We start from the raw sequence: 27,251 nt of genomic DNA on the forward strand, positions 1-27,251 counted from the left end.
CTTGATTTCCTTCATGGCACTCCAGAGAAACCCCAAGAACACTGTTTCAAGGCTAGAGGGATCCTGAGGTCACTGTAGCAACACGAAAGAGCTCCGTGGGCCAAAAATCAACTCGAGATGAGAGGTTAGTCCCTGGCTTCGACTCCAGAGCAATACCACCTTACCACAAGCACCTCAAGAGGAGGCTTCTCTCAGCTCTAGGTATGTGAGAGGGACCCTGAGTTTGCGGCCTCAAGTGGAATGGACACCGCGATGCCCTGACTCGAAATAAGGCCGGATATCCCTGCAGTGACTGGAATGCAGGCTCGTCTTGCATCTCCCAAGATGAAAGGGTGTCTGAATCCCCTGTGGAGACCACAGAGAAAGACCTAGTTCCCCACCTCATCGCGACAGGAGGCCTCAAATCCTTTGAAAACTCCAGAGGTATGCGGAGATCAGTGCCTCCAAAGGAGAGGATGCCTGACTCCTCGTGAAACTTGATAGGAGACCCAGGATTCCTGTGGCACGTGGAAAGGGACCCTTGGTCTCCCGTCTCAGCTGGAGAGGCGTCCCAATTGCCCTGCAAAGCCTCGAGAAGAATCCCGAGTTGTCCCTCGCAACTAGGCAGGAGTCCTGACGTGGCTGAACAAACACGTGGGTGGAAGGGCCATCCCCGTCGTAACTCGAGAATATACCCCAGGTTCCCGCCGCAACTCGAGAAAAACCATGAGACTTCCCCCTCGATGCGAGATGAGGCCCGATTCCCCTGTACTGCGTGCAGAGCAATTCCGTCTTGCACATCACACATGAAAGGAGCCTTGATTTCCTTGATGGCACTCCAGAGAAACCCCAAGAACACTGTTTCAAAAATAGAGGGATCCTGAGGTCACTGTAGCAACACGAAAGAACTCTGTGGACCAAAAATCAACTCGAAAAGAGAGGTTAGTCCCTGGATTCGTCTCCAGAGGAATACCACCTTACCACAAGCACCTCAAGAAGAGGCTTCTCTCAGCTCTAGGTATGTGAGAGGGACCCTGAGTTTGCGGCCTCAAGTGGAAAGGACACCGCGATGCCCTGACTCGAAATAAGGCCGGATATCCCTGCAGTGACTGGAATGCAGGCTCGTCTTGCATCTCCCAAGACGAAAGGGTGTCTGAATCCCCTGTGGAGACCACAGAGAAAGACCTAGTTCCCCACTTCATTGCGACAGGAGGCCTCAAATCCTTTGAAAACTCCAGAGGTATGCGGAGATAAGTGCCTCCAAAGGAGACGATGCCTGACTCCTCGTGAAACTTGATAGGAGACCCAGGATTCCTGTGGCACGTGGAAAGGGACCCTTGGTCTCCCGTCTCAGCTGGAGAGGCGTCCCAATTGCCCTGCAAAGCCTCGAGGAGAATCCCGAGTTGTCCCTCGCAACTAGGCAGGAGTCCTGACATGGCTGAACACACACGTATGTGGAAGGGCCATCCCCGTCGTAACTCGAGAATATACCCCAGGTTCCCGCCGCAACTCGAGAAAAACCATGAGACTTCCCCCTCGCCGCGAGATGAGGCCCGATTCCCCTGCACTGCGTGCAGAGCAATTCCGTGTTGCACATCACACATGAAAGGAGCCTTGATTTCCTTGATGGCACTCCAGAGAAACCGCAAGAACACTGTTTCAAGGCTAGAGGGATCCTGAGGTCACTGTAGCAACACGAAAGAGCTCCGTGGACCAAGAATCAACACGAGATGACAGGTTAGTCCCTGGCTTCGACTCCTGAGGAATACCACTTTACAACAAGCACTTCAAGAGGAGGCTTCTCTCAGCTCTAGGTATGTGAGAGGGATCCTGAGTTTGCGGCCTCAAGTGGAATGGACACCGCGATGCCCTGACTCGAAATAAGGCCGGATATCCCTGCAGTGACTTGAATGCAGGCTCGTCTTGCATCTCCCAAGAAGAAAGGATGTCTGAATCCCCTGTGGAGATCACAGAGAAACACCTAGTTCCCCACCTCATCGCGACAGGAGGCCTCACATCCTTTGAAAACTCCAGAGGTACGCGGAGATCAGTGCCTCCAAAGGAGACGATGCCTGACTCCTCGTGAAACTTGATAGGAGTCCCAGGATTCTTGTGGCACTTGGAAAGGGATCCTTGGTCTCCCGCCTCAGCTGGAGAGGCGTTCCAATTGCCCTGCCAAGCCTCGAGGAGAATCCCGAGTTGTCCCTCGCAACTAGGCCGGAGTCCTGACGTCGCTGAAGAAACACGTGGGTGGAAGGGCCATCCCCGTCGTAACTCGAGAATATACCCCAGGTTCCCGCCGCAACTCGAGAAAAACCATGAGACTTCCCCCTCGATGCGAGATGAGGCCCGATTCCCCTGTACTGCGTGCAGAGCAATTCCGTCTTGCACATCACACATGAAAGGAGCCTTGATTTCCTTGATGGCACTCCAGAGAAACCCCAAGAACACTGTTTCAAGGATAGAGGGATCCTGAGGTCACTGTAGCAACACGAAAGAACTCTGTGGACCAAAAATCATCTCGAAAAGATAGGTTAGTCCCTGGATTCGTCTCCAGAGGAATACCACCTTACCACAAGCACCTCAAGAGGAGGCTTCTCTCAGCTCTAGGTATGTGAGAGGGACCCTGAGTTTGCGGCCTCAAGTGGAATGGACACCGCGATGCCCTGACTCGAAATAAGGCCGGATATCCCTGCAGTGACATCAATGCAGGCTCGTCTTGCATCTCCCAGGACGAAAGGATGTCTGAATCCCCTGTGGAAAGCACAGAGAAAGACTTAGTTCCCCACCTCATCGCGACCGATAGCCTCACATCCTTTGAAAACTCCAGAGGTACGCGGAGATCAGTGCCTCCAAAGGAGACGATGCCTGACTCCTCGTGAAACTTGATAGGAGTCCCAGGATTCCTGTGGCACTTGGAAAGGGACACTTGGTCTCCTGCCTCAGCTGGAGAGGCGTCCCAATTGCCCTGCCAAGCCTCGAGGAGAATCCAGAGTTGTCCCTCGCAACTAGGCAGGAGTCCTGACGTGGCTGAAGAAACACGTGGGTGGAAGGGCCATCCCCGTCGTATCTCGAGAATATACCCCAGGTTCCCGCCGCAACTCGAGAAAAACCATGAGACTTCCCCCTCACCGCGAGATGAGGCCCGATTCCCCTGCACTGCGTGCAGAGCAATTCTGTGTTGCACATCACACATGAAAGGAGCCTTGATTTCCTTCATGGCACTCCAGAGAAACCCCAAGAACACTGTTTCAAGGATAGAGGGATCCTGAGGTCACTGTAGCAACACGAAAGAGCTCCGTGGGCCAAAAATCAACTCGAGATGAGAGGTTAGTCCCTGGCTTCGACTCCAGAGCAATACCACCTTACCACAAGCACCTCAAGAGGAGGCTTCTCTCAGCTCTAGGTATGTGAGAGGGACCCTGAGTTTGCGGCCTCAAGTGGAATGGACACCGCGATGCCCTGACTCGAAATAAGGCCGGATATCCCTGCAGTGACTGGAATGCAGGCTCGTCTTGCATCTCCCAAGATGAAAGGGTGTCTGAATCCCCTGTGGAGACCACAGAGAAAGACCTAGTTCCCCACCTCATCGCGACAGGAGGCCTCAAATCCTTTGAAAACTCCAGAGGTATGCGGAGATCAGTGCCTCCAAAGGAGAGGATGCCTGACTCCTCGTGAAACTTGATAGGAGACCCAGGATTCCTGTGGCACGTGGAAAGGGACCCTTGGTCTCCCGTCTCAGCTGGAGAGGCGTCCCAATTGCCCTGCAAAGCCTCGAGAAGAATCCCGAGTTGTCCCTCGCAACTAGGCAGGAGTCCTGACGTGGCTGAACAAACACGTGGGTGGAAGGGCCATCCCCGTCGTAACTCGAGAATATACCCCAGGTTCCCGCCGCAACTCGAGAAAAACCATGAGACTTCCCCCTCGATGCGAGATGAGGCCCGATTCCCCTGTACTGCGTGCAGAGCAATTCCGTCTTGCACATCACACATGAAAGGAGCCTTGATTTCCTTGATGGCACTCCAGAGAAACCCCAAGAACACTGTTTCAAAAATAGAGGGATCCTGAGGTCACTGTAGCAACACGAAAGAACTCTGTGGACCAAAAATCAACTCGAAAAGAGAGGTTAGTCCCTGGATTCGTCTCCAGAGGAATACCACCTTACCACAAGCACCTCAAGAAGAGGCTTCTCTCAGCTCTAGGTATGTGAGAGGAATCCTGAGTATGCGGCCTCAAGTGGAAAGGACACCGCGATGCCCTGACTCGAAATAAGGCCGGATATCCCTGCAGTGACTGGAATGCAGGCTTGTCTTGCATCTCCCAAGACGAAAGGGTGTCTGAATCCCCTGTGGAGACCACAGAGAAAGACCTAGTTCCCCACTTAATTGCGACAGGAGGCCTCAAATCCTTTGAAAACTCCAGAGGTATGCGGAGATCAGTGCCTCCAAAGGAGACGATGCCTGACTCCTCGTGAAACTTGATAGGAGACCCAGGATTCCTGTGGCACGTGGAAAGGGACCCTTGGTCTCCCGTCTCAGCTGGAGAGGCGTCCCAATTGCCCTGCAAAGCCTCGAGGAGAATCCAGAGTTGTCCCTCGCAACTAGGCAGGAGTCCTGACATGGCTGAACACACACGTGTGTGGAAGGGCCATCCCCGTCGTAACTCGAGAATATACCCCAGGTTCCCGCCGCAACTCGAGAAAAACCATGAGACTTCCCCCTCGCCGCGAGATGAGGCCCGATTCCCCTGCACTGCGTGCAGAGCAATTCCGTGTTGCACATCACACATGAAAGAAGCCTTGATTTCCTTGATGGCACTCCAGAGAAACCGCAAGAACACTGTTTCAAGGCTAGAGGGATCCTGAGGTCACTGTAGCAACACGAAAGAGCTCCGTGGACCAAGAATCAACACGAGATGAGAGGTTAGTCCCTGGCTTCGACTCCTGAGGAATACCACTTTACAACAAGCACTTCAAGAGGAGGCTTCTCTCAGCTCTAGGTATGTGAGAGGGATCCTGAGTTTGCGGCCTCAAGTGGAATGGACACCGCGATGCCCTGACTCGAAATAAGGCCGGATATCCCTGCAGTGCCTTGAATGCAGGCTCGTCTTGCATCTCCCAAGAAGAAAGGATGTCTGAATCCCCTGTGGAGATCACAGAGAAACATCTAGTTCCCCACCTCATCGCGACCGGAGGCCTCAAATCCTTTGAAAACTCCAGAGGTACGCGGAGATCAGTGCCTCCAAAGGAGACGATGCCTGACTCCTCGTGAAACTTGATAGGAGTCCCAGGATTCTTGTGGCACTTGGAAAGGGATCCTTGGTCTCCCGCCTCAGCTGGAGAGGCGTTCCAATTGCCCTGCCAAGCCTCGAGGAGAATCCCGAGTTGTCCCTCGCAACTAGGCCGGAGTCCTGACGTCGCTGAAGAAACACGTGGGTGGAAGGGCCATCCCCGTCGTAACTCGAGAATATACCCCAGGTTCCCGCCGCAACTCGAGAAAAACCATGAGACTTCCCCCTCGCCGCGAGATGAGGCCCGATTCCCCTGCACTGCATGCAGAGCAATTCCGTGTTGCACATCACACATGAAAGGAGCCTTGATTTCCTTGATGGCACTCCAGAGAAACCGCAAGAACACTGTTTCAAGGCTAGAGGGATCCTGAGGTCACTGTAGCAACACGAAAGAGCTCCGTGGACCAAGAATCAACACGAGATGAGAGGTTAGTCCCTGGCTTCGACTCCTGAGGAATACCACTTTACAACAAGCACTTCAAGAGGAGGCTTCTCTCAGCTCTAGGTATGTGAGAGGGATCCTGAGTTTGCGGCCTCAAGTGGAATGGACACCGCGATGCCCTGACTCGAAATAAGGCCGGATATCCCTGCAGTGCCTTGAATGCAGGCTCGTCTTGCATCTCCCAAGAAGAAAGGATGTCTGAATCCCCTGTGGAGATCACAGAGAAACATCTAGTTCCCCACCTCATCGCGACCGGAGGCCTCACATCCTTTGAAAACTCCAGAGGTACGCGGAGATCAGTGCCTCCAAAGGAGACGATGCCTGACTCCTCGTGAAACTTGATAGGAGTCCCAGGATTCTTGTGGCACTTGGAAAGGGATCCTTGGTCTCCCGCCTCAGCTGGAGAGGCGTTCCAATTGCCCTGCCAAGCCTCGAGGAGAATCCCGAGTTGTCCCTCGCAACTAGGCCGGAGTCCTGACGTGGCTGAACAAACACGTGGGTGGAAGGGCCATCCCCGTCGTAACTCGAGAATATACCCCAGGTTCCCGCCGCAACTCGAGAAAAACCATGAGACTTCCCCCTCGATGCGAGATGAGGCCCGATTTCCCTGTACTGCGTGCAGAGCAATTCCGTCTTGCACATCACACATGAAAGGAGCCTTGATTTCCTTGATGGCACTCCAGAGAAACCCCAAGAACACTGTTTCAAGGATAGAGGGATCCTGAGGTCACTGTAGCAACACGAAAGAACTCTGTGGACCAAAAATCATCTCGAAAAGATAGGTTAGTCCCTGGATTCGTCTCCAGAGGAATACCACCTTACCACAAGCACCTCAAGAGGAGGCTTCTCTCAGCTCTAGGTATGTGAGAGGGACCCTGAGTTTGCGGCCTCAAGTGGAATGGACACCGCGATGCCCTGACTCGAAATAAGGCCGGATATCCCTGCAGTGACTTCAATGCAGGCTCGTCTTGCATCTCCCAGGACGAAAGGATGTCTGAATCCCCTGTGGAAAGCACAGAGAAAGACTTAGTTCCCCACCTCATCGCGACCGACAGCCTCACATCCTTTGAAAACTCCAGAGGTACGCGGAGATCAGTGCCTCCAAAGGAGACGATGCCTGACTCCTCGTGAAACTTGATAGGAGTCCCAGGATTCCTGTGGCACTTGGAAAGGGACACTTGGTCTCCTGCCTCAGCTGGAGAGGCGTCCCAATTGCCCTGCCAAGCCTCGAGGAGAATCCAGAGTTGTCCCTCGCAACTAGGCAGGAGTCCTGACGTTGCTGAAGAAACACGTGGGTGGAAGGGCCATCCCCGTGGTAACTCGAGAATATACCCCAGGTTCCCGCCGCAACTCGAGAAAAACCATGAGACTTCCCCCTCGCCGCGAGATGAGGCCCGATTGCCCTGCACTGCGTGCAGAGCAATTCCGTGTTGCACATCACACATGAAAGGAGCCTTGATTTCCTTGATGGCACTCCAGAGAAACCCCAAGAACACTGTTTCAAGGCTAGAGGGACCCTGAGGTCACTGTAGCAACATGAAAGAGCTCCGTGGACCAAGAATCAACACGAGATGAGAGGTTAGTCCCTGGCTTCGACTCCTGAGGAATACCACCTTACCACAAGCACCTCAAGAGGAGGCTTCTCTCAGCTCTAGGTATGTGAGAGGGACCCTGAGTTTGCGGCCTCAAGTGGAATGGACACCGCGATGCCCTGACTCGAAATAAGGCCGGATATCCCTGCAGTGACTTGAATGCAGGCTCGTCTTGCATCTCCCAATAAGAAAGGATGTCTGAATCCCCTGTGGAGACCACAGAGAAAGACCTAGTTCCCCACCTCATCGCGACCGGAGGCCTCACATCCTTTGAAAACTCCAGAGGTACGCGGAGATCAGTGCCTCCAAAGGAGACGATGCCTGACTCCTCGTGAAACTTGATAGGAGTCCCAGGATTCTTGTGGCACGTGGAAAGGGACCCTTGGTCTCCCGCCTCAGCTGGAGAGGCGTTCCAATTGCCCTGCCAAGCCTCGAGGAGAATCCCGAGTTGTCCCTCGCAAATAGGCAGTAGTCCTGACGTGGCTGAACAAACACGTGGGTGGAAGGGCCATCCCCGTCGTAACTCGAGAATATACCCCAGGTTCCCGCCGCAACTTGAGAAAAACCATGAGACTTCCCCCTCGCCGCGAGATGAGGCCCGATTCCCCTGCACTACGTGCAGAGCAATTCTGTGTTGCACATCACACATGAAAGGAGCCTTGATTTCCTTGATGGCACTCCAGAGAAACCCCAAGAACACTGTTTCAAGGCTAGAGGGATCCTGAGGTCACTGTAGCAACACGAAAGAGCTCCGTGGACCAAAAATCAACTCGAGATGAGAGGTTAGTCCCTGGCTTCGACTCATGAGGAATACCACCTTACCACAAGCACCTCAAGAGGAGGCTTCTCTCAGCTCTAGGTATGTGAGAGGGACCCTGAGTTTGCGGTCTCAAGTGGAATGGACACCGCGATGCCCTGACTCGAAATAAGGCCGGATATCCCTGCAGTGACTGGAATGCAGGCTCGTCTTGCATCTCCCAAGACGAAAGGGTGTCTGAATCCCCTGTGGAGACCACAGAGAAAGACCTAGTTCCCCACCTCATCGCGACAGGAGGCCTCAAATCCTTTGAAAACTCCAGAGGTATGCGGAGATCAGTGCCTCCAAAGGAGACGATGCCTGACTCCTCGTGAAACTTGATTGGAGACCCAGGATTCCTGTGGAACGTGGAAAGGGACTCTTGGTCTCCCGCTTCAGCTGGAGAGGCGTTCCAATTGCCCTGCAAAGCCTCGAGGAGAATCCCGAGTTGTCCCTCGCAACTAGGCAGGAGTCCTGACGTGGCTGAACAAACACGTGGGTGGAAGGGCCATCCCCGTCGTAACTCGAGAATATACCCCAGGTTCCCGCCGCAACTCGAGAAAAACCATGAGACTTCCCCCTCGCCGCGAGATGAGGCCCGATTCCCCTGCACTGCGTGCAGAGCAATTCCGTGTTGCACATCACACATGAAAGAAGCCTTGATTTCCTTGATGGCACTCCAGAGAAACCGCAAGAACACTGTTTCAAGGCTAGAGGGATCCTGAGGTCACTGTAGCAACACGAAAGAGCTCCGTGGACCAAGAATCAACACGAGATGAGAGGTTAGTCCCTGGCTTCGACTCCTGAGGAATACCACTTTACAACAAGCACTTCAAGAGGAGGCTTCTCTCAGCTCTAGGTATGTGAGAGGGATCCTGAGTTTGCGGCCTCAAGTGGAATGGACACCGCGATGCCCTGACTCGAAATAAGGCCGGATATCCCTGCAGTGCCTTGAATGCAGGCTCGTCTTGCATCTCCCAAGAAGAAAGGATGTCTGAATCCCCTGTGGAGATCACAGAGAAACATCTAGTTCCCCACCTCATCGCGACCGGAGGCCTCAAATCCTTTGAAAACTCCAGAGGTACGCGGAGATCAGTGCCTCCAAAGGAGACGATGCCTGACTCCTCGTGAAACTTGATAGGAGTCCCAGGATTCTTGTGGCACTTGGAAAGGGATCCTTGGTCTCCCGCCTCAGCTGGAGAGGCGTTCCAATTGCCCTGCCAAGCCTCGAGGAGAATCCCGAGTTGTCCCTCGCAACTAGGCCGGAGTCCTGACGTCGCTGAAGAAACACGTGGGTGGAAGGGCCATCCCCGTCGTAACTCGAGAATATACCCCAGGTTCCCGCCGCAACTCGAGAAAAACCATGAGACTTCCCCCTCGCCGCGAGATGAGGCCCGATTCCCCTGCACTGCATGCAGAGCAATTCCGTGTTGCACATCACACATGAAAGGAGCCTTGATTTCCTTGATGGCACTCCAGAGAAACCGCAAGAACACTGTTTCAAGGCTAGAGGGATCCTGAGGTCACTGTAGCAACACGAAAGAGCTCCGTGGACCAAGAATCAACACGAGATGAGAGGTTAGTCCCTGGCTTCGACTCCTGAGGAATACCACTTTACAACAAGCACTTCAAGAGGAGGCTTCTCTCAGCTCTAGGTATGTGAGAGGGATCCTGAGTTTGCGGCCTCAAGTGGAATGGACACCGCGATGCCCTGACTCGAAATAAGGCCGGATATCCCTGCAGTGCCTTGAATGCAGGCTCGTCTTGCATCTCCCAAGAAGAAAGGATGTCTGAATCCCCTGTGGAGATCACAGAGAAACATCTAGTTCCCCACCTCATCGCGACCGGAGGCCTCACATCCTTTGAAAACTCCAGAGGTACGCGGAGATCAGTGCCTCCAAAGGAGACGATGCCTGACTCCTCGTGAAACTTGATAGGAGTCCCAGGATTCTTGTGGCACTTGGAAAGGGATCCTTGGTCTCCCGCCTCAGCTGGAGAGGCGTTCCAATTGCCCTGCCAAGCCTCGAGGAGAATCCCGAGTTGTCCCTCGCAACTAGGCCGGAGTCCTGACGTCGCTGAAGAAACACGTGGGTGGAAGGGCCATCCCCGTCGTAACTCGAGAATATACCCCAGGTTCCCGCCGCAACTCGAGAAAAACCATGAGACTTCCCCCTCGATGCGAGATGAGGCCCGATTTCCCTGTACTGCGTGCAGAGCAATTCCGTCTTGCACATCACACATGAAAGGAGCCTTGATTTCCTTGATGGCACTCCAGAGAAACCCCAAGAACACTGTTTCAAGGATAGAGGGATCCTGAGGTCACTGTAGCAACACGAAAGAACTCTGTGGACCAAAAATCATCTCGAAAAGATAGGTTAGTCCCTGGATTCGTCTCCAGAGGAATACCACCTTACCACAAGCACCTCAAGAGGAGGCTTCTCTCAGCTCTAGGTATGTGAGAGGGACCCTGAGTTTGCGGCCTCAAGTGGAATGGACACCGCGATGCCCTGACTCGAAATAAGGCCGGATATCCCTGCAGTGACTTCAATGCAGGCTCGTCTTGCATCTCCCAGGACGAAAGGATGTCTGAATCCCCTGTGGAAAGCACAGAGAAAGACTTAGTTCCCCACCTCATCGCGACCGACAGCCTCACATCCTTTGAAAACTCCAGAGGTACGCGGAGATCAGTGCCTCCAAAGGAGACGATGCCTGACTCCTCGTGAAACTTGATAGGAGTCCCAGGATTCCTGTGGCACTTGGAAAGGGACACTTGGTCTCCTGCCTCAGCTGGAGAGGCGTCCCAATTGCCCTGCCAAGCCTCGAGGAGAATCCAGAGTTGTCCCTCGCAACTAGGCAGGAGTCCTGACGTGGCTGAAGAAACACGTGGGTGGAAGGGCCATCCCCGTGGTAACTCGAGAATATACCCCAGGTTCCCGCCGCAACTCGAGAAAAACCATGAGACTTCCCCCTCGCCGCGAGATGAGGCCCGATTGCCCTGCACTGCGTGCAGAGCAATTCCGTGTTGCACATCACACATGAAAGGAGCCTTGATTTCCTTGATGGCACTCCAGAGAAACCCCAAGAACACTGTTTCAAGGCTAGAGGGACCCTGAGGTCACTGTAGCAACATGAAAGAGCTCCGTGGACCAAGAATCAACACGAGATGAGAGGTTAGTCCCTGGCTTCGACTCCTGAGGAATACCACCTTACCACAAGCACCTCAAGAGGAGGCTTCTCTCAGCTCTAGGTATGTGAGAGGGACCCTGAGTTTGCGGCCTCAAGTGGAATGGACACCGCGATGCCCTGACTCGAAATAAGGCCGGATATCCCTGCAGTGACTTGAATGCAGGCTCGTCTTGCATCTCCCAAGAAGAAAGGATGTCTGAATCCCCTGTGGAGACCACAGAGAAAGACCTAGTTCCCCACCTCATCGCGACCGGAGGCCTCACATCCTTTGAAAACTCCAGAGGTACGCGGAGATCAGTGCCTCCAAAGGAGACGATGCCTGACTCCTCGTGAAACTTGATAGGAGTCCCAGGATTCTTGTGGCACGTGGAAAGGGACCGTTGGTCTCCCGCCTCAGCTGGAGAGGCGTTCCAATTGCCCTGCCAAGCCTCGAGGAGAATCCCGAGTTGTCCCTCGCAAATAGGCAGTAGTCCTGACGTGGCTGAACAAACACGTGGGTGGAAGGGCCATCCCCGTCGTAACTCGAGAATATACCCCAGGTTCCCGCCGCAACTTGAGAAAAACCATGAGACTTCCCCCTCGCCGCGAGATGAGGCCCGATTCCCCTGCACTACGTGCAGAGCAATTCTGTGTTGCACATCACACATGAAAGGAGCCTTGATTTCCTTGATGGCACTCCAGAGAAACCCCAAGAACACTGTTTCAAGGCTAGAGGGATCCTGAGGTCACTGTAGCAACACGAAAGAGCTCCGTGGACCAAAAATCAACTCGAGATGAGAGGTTAGTCCCTGGCTTCGACTCATGAGGAATACCACCTTACCACAAGCACCTCAAGAGGAGGCTTCTCTCAGCTCTAGGTATGTGAGAGGGACCCTGAGTTTGCGGTCTCAAGTGGAATGGACACCGCGATGCCCTGACTCGAAATAAGGCCGGATATCCCTGCAGTGACTGGAATGCAGGCTCGTCTTGCATCTCCCAAGACGAAAGGGTGTCTGAATCCCCTGTGGAGACCACAGAGAAAGACCTAGTTCCCCACCTCATCGCGACAGGAGGCCTCAAATCCTTTGAAAACTCCAGAGGTATGCGGAGATCAGTGCCTCCAAAGGAGACGATGCCTGACTCCTCGTGAAACTTGATTGGAGACCCAGGATTCCTGTGGAACGTGGAAAGGGACTCTTGGTCTCCCGCTTCAGCTGGAGAGGCGTTCCAATTGCCCTGCAAAGCCTCGAGGAGAATCCCGAGTTGTCCCTCGCAACTAGGCAGGAGTCCTGACGTGGCTGAACAAACACGTGGGTGGAAGGGCCATCCCCGTCGTAACTCGAGAATATACCCCAGGTTCCCGCCGCAACTCGACAAAAACCATGAGACTTCCCTCTCGATGCGAGATGAGGCCCGATTCCCCTGTACTGCGTGCAGAGCAATTCCGTCTTGCACATCACACATGAAAGGAGCCTTGATTTCCTTGATGGCACTCCATAGAAACCCCAAGAACACTGTTTCAAGGATAGAGGGATCCTGAGGTCACTGTAGCAACACAAAAGAACTCTGTGGACAAAAATCAACTCGAAAAGAGAGGTTAGTCCCTGGATTCGTCTCCAGAGGAATACCACCTTACCACAAGCACCTCAAGAGGAGGCATCTCTCAGCTCTAGGTATGTGAGAGGGACCCTGAGTTTGCGGCCTCAAGTGGAATGGACACCGGGATGCCCTGACTCGAAATAAGGCCGGGTATCCCTGCAGTGACTTCAATGCAGGCTCGTCTTGCATCTCCCAGGACGAAAGGATGTCTGAATCCCCTGTGGAAAGCACAGAGAAAGACTTAGTTCCCCACCTCATCGCGACCGATAGCCTCACATCCTTTGAAAACTCCAGAGGTACGCGGAGATCAGTGCCTCCAAAGGAGACGATGCCTGACTCCTCGTGAAACTTGATAGGAGTCCCAGGATTCCTGTGGCACTTGGATAGGGACACTTGGTCTCCCGCCTCAGCTGGAGAGGCGTCCCAATTGCGCTGCCAAGCCTCGAGGAGAATCCAGAGTTGTCCCTCGCAACTAGGCAGGAGTCCTGACGTCGCTGAAGAAACACGTGGGTGGAAGGGCCATCCCCGTCGTAACTCGAGAATATACCCCAGGTTCCCGCCGAAACTCGAGAAAAACCATGAGACTTCCCCCTCGCCGCGAGATGAGGCCCGATTCCCCTGCACTACGTGCAGAGCAATTCTGTGTTGCACATCACACATGAAAGGAGCCTTGATTTCCTTGATGGCACTCCAGAGAAACCCCAAGAACACTGTTTCAAGGCTAGAGGGATCCTGAGGTCACTGTAGCAACACGAAAGAGCTCCGTGGACCAAAAATCAACTCGAGATGAGAGGTTAGTCCCTGGCTTCGACTCATGAGGAATACCACCTTACCACAAGCACCTCAAGAGGAGGCTTCTCTCAGCTCTAGGTATGTGAGAGGGACCCTGAGTTTGCGGTCTCAAGTGGAATGGACACCGCGATGCCCTGACTCGAAATAAGGCCGGATATCCCTGCAGTGACTGGAATGCAGGCTCGTCTTGCATCTCCCAAGACGAAAGGGTGTCTGAATCCCCTGTGGAGACCACAGAGAAAGACCTAGTTCCCCACCTCATCGCGACAGGAGGCCTCAAATCCTTTGAAAACTCCAGAGGTATGCGGAGATCAGTGCCTCCAAAGGAGACGATGCCTGACTCCTCGTGAAACTTGATAGGAGACCCAGGATTCCTGTGGCACGTGGAAAGGGACCCTTGGTCTCCCGCCTCAGCTGGAGAGGCGTCCCAATTGCCCTTCAAAGCCTCGAGGAGAATCCCGAGTTGTCCCTCGCAACTAGGCAGGAGTCCTGACATGGCTGAACACACACGTGTGTGGAAGGGCCATCCCCGTCGTAACTCGAGAATATACCCCAGGTTCCCGCCGCAACTCGAGAAAAACCATGAGACTTCCCCCTCGCCGCGAGATGAGGCCCGATTCCCCTGCACTGCGTGCAGAGCAATTCTGTGTTGCACATCACACATGAAAGAAGCCTTGATATCTTTCATGGCACTCCAGAGAAACCCCAAGAACACTGTTTCAAGGCTAGAGGGATCCTGAGGTCACTGTAGCAACACAAAAACGCTCCGTGGACCAAAAATCAACTCGAGATGAGAGGTTAGTCCCTGGCTTCGACTCCTGAGGAATACCACCTTACCACAAGCACCTCAAGAGGAGGCTTCTCTCAGCTCTAGGTATGTGAGAGGGAACCTGAGTTTGCGGCCTCAAGTGGAATGGACACCGCGATGCCCTGACTCGAAATAAGGCCGGGTATCCCAGCAGTGACTTCAATGCAGGCTCGTCTTGCATCTCCCAGGACGAAAGGATGTCTGAATCCCCTGTGGAAAGCACAGAGAAAGACTTAGTTCCCCACCTCATCGCGACCGATAGCCTCACATCCTTTGAAAACTCCAGAGGTACGCGGAGATCAGTGCCTCCAAAGGAGACGATGCCTGACTCCTCGTGAAACTTGATAGGAGTCCCAGGATTCCTGTGGCACTTGGATAGGGACACTTGGTCTCACGCCTCAGCTGGAGAGGCGTCCCAATTGCCCTGCCAAGCCTCGAGGAGAATCCAGAGTTGTCCCTCGCATCTAGGCAGGAGTCCTGACGTCGCTGAAGAAACACGTGGGTGGAAGGGCCATCCCCGTCGTAACTCGAGAATATACCCCAGGTTCCCGCCGCAACTCGAGAAAAACCATGAGACTTCCCCCTCGCCGCGAGATGAGGCCCGATTCCCCTGCACTGCGTGCAGAGCAATTCTGTGTTGCACATCACACATGAAAGGAGCCTTGATTTCCTTGATGGCACTCCAGAGAAACCCCAAGAACACTGTTTCAAGGCTAGAGGGATCCTGAGGTCACTGTAGCAACACGAAAGAGCTCCGTGGACCAAAAATCAACTCGAGATGAGAGGTTAGTCCCTGGCTTCGACTCCAGAGGAATACCACCTTACCACAAGCACCTCAAGAGGAGGCTTCTCTCAGCTCTAGGTATGTGAGAGGGACCCTGAGTTTGCGGTCTCAAGTGGAATGGACACCGCGATGCCCTGACTCGAAATAAGGCCGGATATCCCTGCAGTGACTGGAATGCAGGCTCGTCTTGCATCTCCCAAGACTAACGGGTGTCTGAATCCCCTGTGGAGACCACAGAGAAAGACCTAGTTCCCCACCTCATCGCGACAGGAGGCCTCAAATCCTTTGAAAACTCCAGAGGTATGCGGAGATCAGTGCCTCCAAAGGAGACGATGCCTGACTCCTCGTGAAACTTGATTGGAGACCCAGGATTCCTGTGGCACGTGGAAAGGGACTCTTGGTCTCCCGCCTCAGCTGGAGAGGCGTCCCAATTGCCCTGCAAAGCCTCGAGGAGAATCCCGAGTTGTCCCTCGCAACTAGGCAGGAGTCCTGACATGGCTGAACACACACGTGTGTGGAAGGGCCATCCCCGTCGTAACTCGAGAATATACCCCAGGTTCCCGCCGCAACTCGAGAAAAACCATGAGACTTCCCCCTCGCCGCGAGATGAGGCCCGATTCCCCTGCACTGCGTGCAGAGCAATTCTGTGTTGCACATCACACATGAAAGAAGCCTTGATTTCCTTCATGGCACTCCAGAGAAACCCCAAGAACACTGTTTCAAGGCTAGAGGGATCCTGAGGTCACTGTAGCAACACGAAAACGCTCCGTGGACCAAAAATCAACTCGAGATGAGAGGTTAGTCCCTGGCTTCGACTCCAGAGGAATACCACCTTACCACAAGCACCTCAAGAGGAGGCTTCTCTCAGCTCTAGGTATGTGAGAGGGACCCTGAGTTTGCGGCCTCAAGTGGAATGGACACCACGATGCCCTGACTCGAAATAAGGCCGGATATCCCTGCAGTGACTGGAATGCAGGCTCGTCTTGCATCTCCCAAGATGAAAGGGTGTCTGAATCCCCTGTGGAGACCACAGAGAAAGACCTAGTTTCCCACCTCATCGCGACAGGAGGCCTCAAATCCTTTGAAAACTCCAGAGGTATGCGGAGATCAGTACCTCCAAAGGAGACGATGCCTGACTCCTCATGAAACTTGATAGGAGACCCAGGATTCCTGTGGCACGTGGAAAGGGACCCTTGGTCTCCCGTCTCAGCTGGAGAGGCGTCCCAATTGCGCTGCCAAGCCTCGAGGAGAATCCCGAGTTGTCCCTCGCAACTAGTCAGGAGTCCTGACGTGGCTGAACAAACACGTGGGTGGAAGGGCCATCCCCGTCGTAACTCGAGAATATACCCCAGGTTCCCGCCGCAACTCGAGAAAAACCATGAGACTTCCCCCTCGCCGCGAGATGAGGCCCGATTCCCCTGCACTGCGTGCAGAGCAATTCCGTGTTGCACATCACACATGAAAGGAGCCTTGATTTCCTTGATGGCACTCCAGAGAAACCCCAAGAACACTGTTTCAAGGCTAGAGGGATCCTGAGGTCACTGTAGCAACACGAAAGAGCTCCGTGGACCAAGAATCAACACGAGATGAGAGGTTAGTCCCTGGCTTCGTCTCCTGAGGAATACCACCTTACCACAAGCACCTCAAGAGGAGGCTTCTCTCAGCTCTAGGTATGTGAGAGGGACCCTGAGTTTGCGGCCTCAAGTGGAATGGACACCGCGATGCCCTGACGCGAAATAAGGCTGGATATCCCTGCAGTGACTTCAATGCAGGCTCGTCTTGCATCTCCCAAGAAGAAAGGATGTCTGAATCCCCTGTGGAGACCACAGAGAAAGACCTAGTTCCCCACCTCATCGCGACCGGAGGCCTCACATCCTTTGAAAACTCCAGAGGTACGCGGAGATCAGTGCCTCCAAAGGAGACGATGCCTGACTCCTCGTGAAACTTGATAGGAGTCCCAGGATTCTTGTGGCACGTGGAAAGGGACCCTTGGTCTCCCGCCTCAGCTGGAGAGGCGTTCCAATTGCCCTGCCAAGCCTCGAGGAGAATCCCGAGTTGTCCCTCGCAACTAGGCAGGAGTCCTGACGTGGCTGAACAAACACGTGTGTGGAAGGGCCATCCCCGTCGTAACTCGAGAATATACCCCAGGTTCCCGCCGCAACTCGACAAAAACCATGAGACTTCCCTCTCGATGCGAGATGAGGCCCGATTCCCCTGCACTGCGTGCAGAGCAATTCCGTCTTGCACATCAAAGATGAAAGGAGTCTTGATTTCCTTGATGGCACTCCATAGAAACCCCAAGAACACTGTTTCAAGGATAGAGGGATCCTGAGGTCACTGTAGCAACACGAAAGAACTCTGTGGACCAAAAATCAACTCGAAAAGAGAGGTTAGTCCCTGGATTCGTCTCCAGAGGAATACCACCTTACCACAAGCACCTCAAGAGGAGGCTTCTCTCAGCTCTAGGTATGTGAGAGGGACCCTGAGTTTGCGGCCTCAAGTGGAATGGACACCGCGATGCCCTGACTCGAAATAAGGCCGGGTATCCCTGCAGTGACTTCAATGCAGGCTCGTCTTGCATCTCCCAGGACGAAAGGATGTCTGAATCCCCTGTGGAAAGCACAGAGAAAGACTTAGTTCCCCACCTCATCGCGACCGATAGCCTCACATCCTTTGAAAACTCCAGAGGTACGCGGAGATCAGTGCCTCCAAAGGAGACGATGCCTGACTCCTCGTGAAACTTGATAGGAGTCCCAGGATTCCTGTGGCACTTGGATAGGGACACTTGGTCTCCCGCCTCAGCTGGAGAGGCGTCCCAATTGCCCTGCCAAGCCTCGAGGAGAATCCAGAGTTGTCCCTCGCAACTAGGCAGGAGTCCTGACGTCGCTGAAGAAACACGTGGGTGGAAGGGCCATCCCCGTCGTAACTCGAGAATATACCCCAGGTTCCCGCCGCAACTCGAGAAAAACCATGAGACTTCCCCCTCGCCGCGAGATGAGGCCCGATTCCCCTGCACTGCGTGCAGAGCAATTCTGTGTTGCACATCACACATGAAAGGAGCCTTGATTTCCTTCATGGCACTCCAGAGAAACCCCAAGAACACTGTTTCAAGGCTAGAGGGATCCTGAGGTCACTGTAGCAACACGAAAGAGCTCCGTGGACCAAAAATCAACTCGAGATGAGAGGTTAGTCCCTGGCTTCGACTCATGAGGAACACCACCTTACCACAAGCACCTCAAGAGGAGGCTTCTCTCAGCTCTAGGTATGTGAGAGGGACCCTGAGTTTGCGGTCTCAAGTGGAATGGACACCGTGATGCCCTGACTCGAAATAAGGCCGGATATCCCTGCAGTGACTGGAATGCAGGCTCGTCTTGCATCTCCCAAGACGAAAGGGTGTCTGAATCCCCTGTGGAGACCACAGAGAAAGACCTAGTTCCCCACCTCATCGCGACAGGAGGCCTCAAATCCTTTGAAACCTCCAGAGGTATGCGGAGATCAGTGCCTCCAAAGGAGACGATGCCTGACTCCTCGTGAAACTTGATAGGAGACCCAGGATTCCTGTGGCACGTGGAAAGGGACTCTTGGTCTCCCGCCTCAGCTGGAGAGGCGTCCCAATTGCCCTGCAAAGCCTCGAGGAGAATCCCGAGTTGTCCCTCGCAACTAGGCAGGAGTCCTGACATGGCTGAACACACACGTGTGTGGAAGGGCCATCCCCGTCGTAACTCGAGAATATACCCCAGGTTCCCGCCGCAACTCGAGAAAAACCATGAGACTTCCCCCTCGCCGCGAGATGAGGCCCGATTCCCCTGCACTGCGTGCAGAGCAATTCTGTGTTGCACATCACACATGAAAGAAGCCTTGATTTCTTTCATGGCACTCCAGAGAAACCCCAAGAACACTGTTTCAAGGCAAGAGGGATCCTGAGGTCACTGTAGCAACACGAAAACGCTCCGTGGACCAAAAATCAACTCGAGATGAGAGGTTAGTCCCTGGCTTCGACTCCAGAGGAATACCACCTTACCAAAAGCACCTCAAGAGGAGGCTTCTCTCAGCTCTAGGTATGTGAGAGGGACCCTGAGTTTGCGGCCTCAAGTGGAATGGACACCACGATGCCCTGACTCGAAATAAGGCCGGATATCCCTGCAGTGACTGGAATGCAGGCTCGTCTTGCATCTCCCAAGATGAAAGGGTGTCTGAATCCCCTGTGGAGACCACAGAGAAAGACCTAGTTCCCCACCTCATCGCGACAGGAGGCCTCAAATCCTTTGAAAACTCCAGAGGTATGCGGAGATCAGTGCCTCCAAAGGAGACGATGCCTGACTCCTCATGAAACTTGATAGGAGTCCCAGGATTCCTGTGGCACGTGGAAAGGGACCCTTGGTCTCCCGTCTCAGCTGGAGAGGCGTCCCAATTGCCCTGCAAAGCCTCGAGCAGAATCCCGAGTTGTCCCTCGCAACTAGGCAGGAGTCCTGACATGGCTGAACACACACGTGTGTGGAAGGGCCATCCCCGTCGTAACTCGAGAATATACCCCAGGTTCCCGCCGCAACTCGAGAAAAACCATGAGACTTCCCTCTCGCCGCGAGATGAGGCCCGATTCCCCTGCACTGCGTGCAGAGCAATTCTGTGTTGCACATCACACATGAAAGGAGCCTTGATTTCCTTCATGGCACTCCAGAGAAACCCCAAGAACACTGTTTCAAGGCTAGAGGGATCCTGAGGTCACTGTAGCAACACGAAAGAGCTCCGTGGACCAAGAATCAACACGAGATGAGAGGTTAGTCCCTGGCTTCGACTCCTGAGGAATACCACCTTACCACAAGCACCTCAAGAGGAGGCTTCTCTCAGCTCTAGGTATGTGAGAGGGATCCTGAGTTTGCGGCCTCAAGTGGAATGGACACCGCGATGCCCTGACTCGAAATAAGGCCGGATATCCCTGCAGTGACTGGAATGCAGGCTTGTCTTTCATCTCCCAAGATGAAAGGATGTCTGAATCCCCTGTGGAGACCACAGAGAAACACCTAGTTCCCCACCTCATCGCGACCGGAGGCCTCACATCCTTTGAAAACTCCAGAGGTACGTGGAGATCAGTGCTTCCAAAGGAGACGATGCCTGACTCCTCGTGAAACTAGATAGGATTCCCAGGATTCTTGTGGCACGTGGAAAGGGACCCTTGGTCTCCCGCCTCAGCTGGAGAGGCGTTCCAATTGCCCTGCCAAGCCTCGAGGAGAATCCCGAGTTGTCCCTCGCAACTAGGCAGGAGTCCTGACATGGCTGAACACACACGTGTGTGGAAGGGCCATCCCCGTCGTAACTCGAGAATATACCCCAGGTTCCCGCCGCAACTCGAGAAAAACCATGAGACTTCCCCCTCGCCGCGAGATGAGGCCCGATTCCCCTGCACTGCGTGCAGAGCAATTCTGTGTTGCACATCACACATGAAAGAAGCCTTGATATCTTTCATGGCACTCCAGAGAAACCCCAAGAACACTGTTTCAAGGCTAGAGGGATCCTGAGGTCACTGTAGCAACACAAAAACGCTCCGTGGACCAAAAATCAACTCGAGATGAGAGGTTAGTCCCTGGCTTCGACTCCTGAGGAATACCACCTTACCACAAGCACCTCAAGAGGAGGCTTCTCTCAGCTCTAGGTATGTGAGAGGGAACCTGAGTTTGCGGCCTCAAGTGGAATGGACACCGCGATGCCCTGACTCGAAATAAGGCCGGGTATCCCAGCAGTGACTTCAATGCAGGCTCGTCTTGCATCTCCCAGGACGAAAGGATGTCTGAATCCCCTGTGGAAAGCACAGAGAAAGACTTAGTTCCCCACCTCATCGCGACCGATAGCCTCACATCCTTTGAAAACTCCAGAGGTACGCGGAGATCAGTGCCTCCAAAGGAGACGATGCCTGACTCCTCGTGAAACTTGATAGGAGTCCCAGGATTCCTGTGGCACTTGGATAGGGACACTTGGTCTCACGCCTCAGCTGGAGAGGCGTCCCAATTGCCCTGCCAAGCCTCGAGGAGAATCCAGAGTTGTCCCTCGCATCTAGGCAGGAGTCCTGACGTCGCTGAAGAAACACGTGGGTGGAAGGGCCATCCCCGTCGTAACTCGAGAATATACCCCAGGTTCCCGCCGCAACTCGAGAAAAACCATGAGACTTCCCCCTCGCCTCGAGATGAGGCCCGATTCCCCTGCACTGCGTGCAGAGCAATTCTGTGTTGCACATCACACATGAAAGGAGCCTTGATTTCCTTGATGGCACTCCAGAGAAACCCCAAGAACACTGTTTCAAGGCTAGAGGGATCCTGAGGTCACTGTAGCAACACGAAAGAGCTCCGTGGACCAAAAATCAACTCGAGATGAGAGGTTAGTCCCTGGCTTCGACTCCAGAGGAATACCACCTTACCACAAGCACCTCAAGAGGAGGCTTCTCTCAGCTCTAGGTATGTGAGAGGGACCCTGAGTTTGCGGTCTCAAGTGGAATGGACACCGCGATGCCCTGACTCGAAATAAGGCCGGATATCCCTGCAGTGACTGGAATGCAGGCTCGTCTTGCATCTCCCAAGACTAACGGGTGTCTGAATCCCCTGTGGAGACCACAGAGAAAGACCTAGTTCCCCACCTCATCGCGACAGGAGGCCTCAAATCCTTTGAAAACTCCAGAGGTATGCGGAGATCAGTGCCTCCAAAGGAGACGATGCCTGACTCCTCGTGAAACTTGATTGGAGACCCAGGATTCCTGTGGCACTTGGAAAGGGACTCTTGGTCTCCCGCCTCAGCTGGAGAGGCGTCCCAATTGCCCTGCAAAGCCTCGAGGAGAATCCCGAGTTGTCCCTCGCAACTAGGCAGGAGTCCTGACATGGCTGAACACACACGTGTGTGGAAGGGCCATCCCCGTCGTAACTCGAGAATATACCCCAGGTTCCCGCCGCAACTCGAGAAAAACCATGAGACTTCCCCCTCGCCGCGAGATGAGGCCCGATTCCCCTGCACTGCGTGCAGAGCAATTCTGTGTTGCACATCACACATGAAAGAAGCCTTGATTTCCTTCATGGCACTCCAGAGAAACCCCAAGAACACTGTTTCAAGGCTAGAGGGATCCTGAGGTCACTGTAGCAACACGAAAACGCTCCGTGGACCAAAAATCAACTCGAGATGAGAGGTTAGTCCCTGGCTTCGACTCCAGAGGAATACCACCTTACCACAAGCACCTCAAGAGGAGGCTTCTCTCAGCTCTAGGTATGTGAGAGGGACCCTGAGTTTGCGGCCTCAAGTGGAATGGACACCACGATGCCCTGACTCGAAATAAGGCCGGATATCCCTGCAGTGACTGGAATGCAGGCTCGTCTTGCATCTCCCAAGATGAAAGGGTGTCTGAATCCCCTGTGGAGACCACAGAGAAAGACCTAGTTTCCCACCTCATCGCGACAGGAGGCCTCAAATCCTTTGAAAACTCCAGAGGTATGCGGAGATCAGTACCTCCAAAGGAGACGATGCCTGACTCCTCATGAAACTTGATAGGAGACCCAGGATTCCTGTGGCACGTGGAAAGGGACCCTTGGTCTCCCGTCTCAGCTGGAGAGGCGTCCCAATTGCGCTGCAAAGCCTCGAGGAGAATCCCGAGTTGTCCCTCGCAACTAGTCAGGAGTCCTGACGTGGCTGAACAAACACGTGGGTGGAAGGGCCATCCCCGTCGTAACTCGAGAATATACCCCAGGTTCCCGCCGCAACTCGAGAAAAACCATGAGACTTCCCCCTCGCCGCGAGATGAGGCCCGATTCCCCTGCACTGCGTGCAGAGCAATTCCGTGTTGCACATCACACATGAAAGGAGCCTTGATTTCCTTGATGGCACTCCAGAGAAACCCCAAGAACACTGTTTCAAGGCTAGAGGGATCCTGAGGTCACTGTAGCAACACGAAAGAGCTCCGTGGACCAAGAATCAACACGAGATGAGAGGTTAGTCCCTGGCTTCGTCTCCTGAGGAATACCACCTTACCACAAGCACCTCAAGAGGAGGCTTCTCTCAGCTCTAGGTATGTGAGAGGGACCCTGAGTTTGCGGCCTCAAGTGGAATGGACACCGCGATGCCCTGACGCGAAATAAGGCTGGATATCCCTGCAGTGACTTCAATGCAGGCTCGTCTTGCATCTCCCAAGAAGAAAGGATGTCTGAATCCCCTGTGGAGACCACAGAGAAAGACCTAGTTCCCCACCTCATCGCGACCGGAGGCCTCACATCCTTTGAAAACTCCAGAGGTACGCGGAGATCAGTGCCTCCAAAGGAGACGATGCCTGACTCCTCGTGAAACTTGATAGGAGTCCCAGGATTCTTGTGGCACGTGGAAAGGGACCCTTGGTCTCCCGCCTCAGCTGGAGAGGCGTTCCAATTGCCCTGCCAAGCCTCGAGGAGAATCCCGAGTTGTCCCTCGCAACTAGGCAGGAGTCCTGACGTGGCTGAACAAACACGTGTGTGGAAGGGCCATCCCCGTCGTAACTCGAGAATATACCCCAGGTTCCCGCCGCAACTCGACAAAAACCATGAGACTTCCCTCTCGATGCGAGATGAGGCCCGATTCCCCTGCACTGCGTGCAGAGCAATTCCGTCTTGCACATCAAAGATGAAAGGAGTCTTGATTTCCTTGATGGCACTCCATAGAAACCCCAAGAACACTGTTTCAAGGATAGAGGGATCCTGAGGTCACTGTAGCAACACGAAAGAACTCTGTGGACCAAAAATCAACTCGAAAAGAGAGGTTAGTCCCTGGATTCGTCTCCAGAGGAATACCACCTTACCACAAGCACCTCAAGAGGAGGCTTCTCTCAGCTCTAGGTATGTGAGAGGGACCCTGAGTTTGCGGCCTCAAGTGGAATGGACACCGCGATGCCCTGACTCGAAATAAGGCCGGGTATCCCTGCAGTGACTTCAATGCAGGCTCGTCTTGCATCTCCCAGGACGAAAGGATGTCTGAATCCCCTGTGGAAAGCACAGAGAAAGACTTAGTTCCCCACCTCATCGCGACCGATAGCCTCACATCCTTTGAAAACTCCAGAGGTACGCGGAGATCAGTGCCTCCAAAGGAGACGATGCCTGACTCCTCGTGAAACTTGATAGGAGTCCCAGGATTCCTGTGGCACTTGGATAGGGACACTTGGTCTCCCGCCTCAGCTGGAGAGGCGTCCCAATTGCGCTGCCAAGCCTCGAGGAGAATCCAGAGTTGTCCCTCGCAACTAGGCAGGAGTCCTGACGTCGCTGAAGAAACACGTGGGTGGAAGGGCCATCCCCGTCGTAACTCGAGAATATACCCCAGGTTCCCGCCGCAACTCGAGAAAAACCATGAGACTTCCCCCTCGCCGCGAGATGAGGCCCGATTCCCCTGCACTGCGTGCAGAGCAATTCTGTGTTGCACATCACACATGAAAGGAGCCTTGATTTCCTTCATGGCACTCCAGAGAAACCCCAAGAACACTGTTTCAAGGCTAGAGGGATCCTGAGGTCACTGTAGCAACACGAAAGAGCTCCGTGGACCAAAAATCAACTCGAGATGAGAGGTTAGTCCCTGGCTTCGACTCATGAGGAACACCACCTTACCACAAGCACCTCAAGAGGAGGCTTCTCTCAGCTCTAGGTATGTGAGAGGGACCCTGAGTTTGCGGTCTCAAGTGGAATGGACACCGTGATGCCCTGACTCGAAATAAGGCCGGATATCCCTGCAGTGACTGGAATGCAGGCTCGTCTTGCATCTCCCAAGACGAAAGGGTGTCTGAATCCCCTGTGGAGACCACAGAGAAAGACCTAGTTCCCCACCTCATCGCGACAGGAGGCCTCAAATCCTTTGAAACCTCCAGAGGTATGCGGAGATCAGTGCCTCCAAAGGAGACGATGCCTGACTCCTCGTGAAACTTGATAGGAGACCCAGGATTCCTGTGGCACGTGGAAAGGGACTCTTGGTCTCCCGCCTCAGCTGGAGAGGCGTCCCAATTGCCCTGCAAAGCCTCGAGGAGAATCCCGAGTTGTCCCTCGCAACTAGGCAGGAGTCCTGACATGGCTGAACACACACGTGTGTGGAAGGGCCATCCCCGTCGTAACTCGAGAATATACCCCAGGTTCCCGCCGCAACTCGAGAAAAACCATGAGACTTCCCCCTCGCCGCGAGATGAGGCCCGATTCCCCTGCACTGCGTGCAGAGCAATTCTGTGTTGCACATCACACATGAAAGAAGCCTTGATTTCTTTCATGGCACTCCAGAGAAACCCCAAGAACACTGTTTCAAGGCAAGAGGGATCCTGAGGTCACTGTAGCAACACGAAAACGCTCCGTGGACCAAAAATCAACTCGAGATGAGAGGTTAGTCCCTGGCTTCGACTCCAGAGGAATACCACCTTACCACAAGCACCTCAAGAGGAGGCTTCTCTCAGCTCTAGGTATGTGAGAGGGACCCTGAGTTTGCGGCCTCAAGTGGAATGGACACCACGATGCCCTGACTCGAAATAAGGCCGGATATCCCTGCAGTGACTGGAATGCAGGCTCGTCTTGCATCTCCCAAGATGAAAGGGTGTCTGAATCCCCTGTGGAGACCACAGAGAAAGACCTAGTTCCCCACCTCATCGCGACAGGAGGCCTCAAATCCTTTGAAAACTCCAGAGGTATGCGGAGATCAGTGCCTCCAAAGGAGACGATGCCTGACTCCTCATGAAACTTGATAGGAGTCCCAGGATTCCTGTGGCACGTGGAAAGGGACCCTTGGTCTCCCGCCTCAGCTGGAGAGGCGTCCCAATTGCCCTGCAAAGCCTCGAGCAGAATCCCGAGTTGTCCCTCGCAACTAGGCAGGAGTCCTGACATGGCTGAACACACACGTGTGTGGAAGGGCCATCCCCGTCGTAACTCGAGAATATACCCCAGGTTCCCGCCGCAACTCGAGAAAAACCATGAGACTTCCCTCTCGCCGCGAGATGAGGCCCGATTCCCCTGCACTGCGTGCAGAGCAATTCTGTGTTGCACATCACACATGAAAGGAGCCTTGATTTCCTTCATGGCACTCCAGAGAAACCCCAAGAACACTGTTTCAAGGCTAGAGGGATCCTGAGGTCACTGTAGCAACACGAAAGAGCTCCGTGGACCAAGAATCAACACGAGATGAGAGGTTAGTCCCTGGCTTCGACTCCTGAGGAATACCACCTTACCACAAGCACCTCAAGAGGAGGCTTCTCTCAGCTCTAGGTATGTGAGAGGGATCCTGAGTTTGCGGCCTCAAGTGGAATGGACACCGCGATGCCCTGACTCGAAATAAGGCCGGATATCCCTGCAGTGACTGGAATGCAGGCTTGTCTTTCATCTCCCAAGATGAAAGGATGTCTGAATCCCCTGTGGAGACCACAGAGAAACACCTAGTTCCCCACCTCATCGCGACCGGAGGCCTCACATCCTTTGAAAACTCCAGAGGTACGTGGAGATCAGTGCTTCCAAAGGAGACGATGCCTGACTCCTCGTGAAACTAGATAGGATTCCCAGGATTCTTGTGGCACGTGGAAAGGGACCCTTGGTCTCCCGCCTCAGCTGGAGAGGCGTTCCAATTGCCCTGCCAAGCCTCGAGGAGAATCCCGAGTTGTCCCTCGCAACTAGGCAGGAGTCCTGACGTGGCTGAACAAACACGTGTGTGGAAGGGCCATCCCCGTCGTAACTCGAGAATATACCCCAGGTTCCCGCCGCAACTCGAGAAAAACCATGAGACTTCCCCCTCGATGCGAGATGAGGCCCTATTCCCCTGTACTGCGTGCAGAGCAATTCCGTCTTGCACATCACACATGAAAGGAGCCTTGATTTCCTTGATGGCACTCCAGAGAAACGCCAAGAACACTGTTTCAAGGATAGAGGGATCCTGAGGTCACTGTAGCAACACGAAAGAACTCCGTGGGCCAAAAATCAACTCGAAAAGAGAGGTTAGTCCCTGGATTCGTCTCCAGAGGAATACCACCTTACCACAAGCACCTCAAGAGGAGGCTT

Source organism: Cervus elaphus, unplaced genomic scaffold (genome assembly GCF_910594005.1).
Source record: "Cervus elaphus unplaced genomic scaffold, mCerEla1.1, whole genome shotgun sequence".
NCBI lineage: Eukaryota > Metazoa > Chordata > Mammalia > Artiodactyla > Cervidae > Cervus > Cervus elaphus.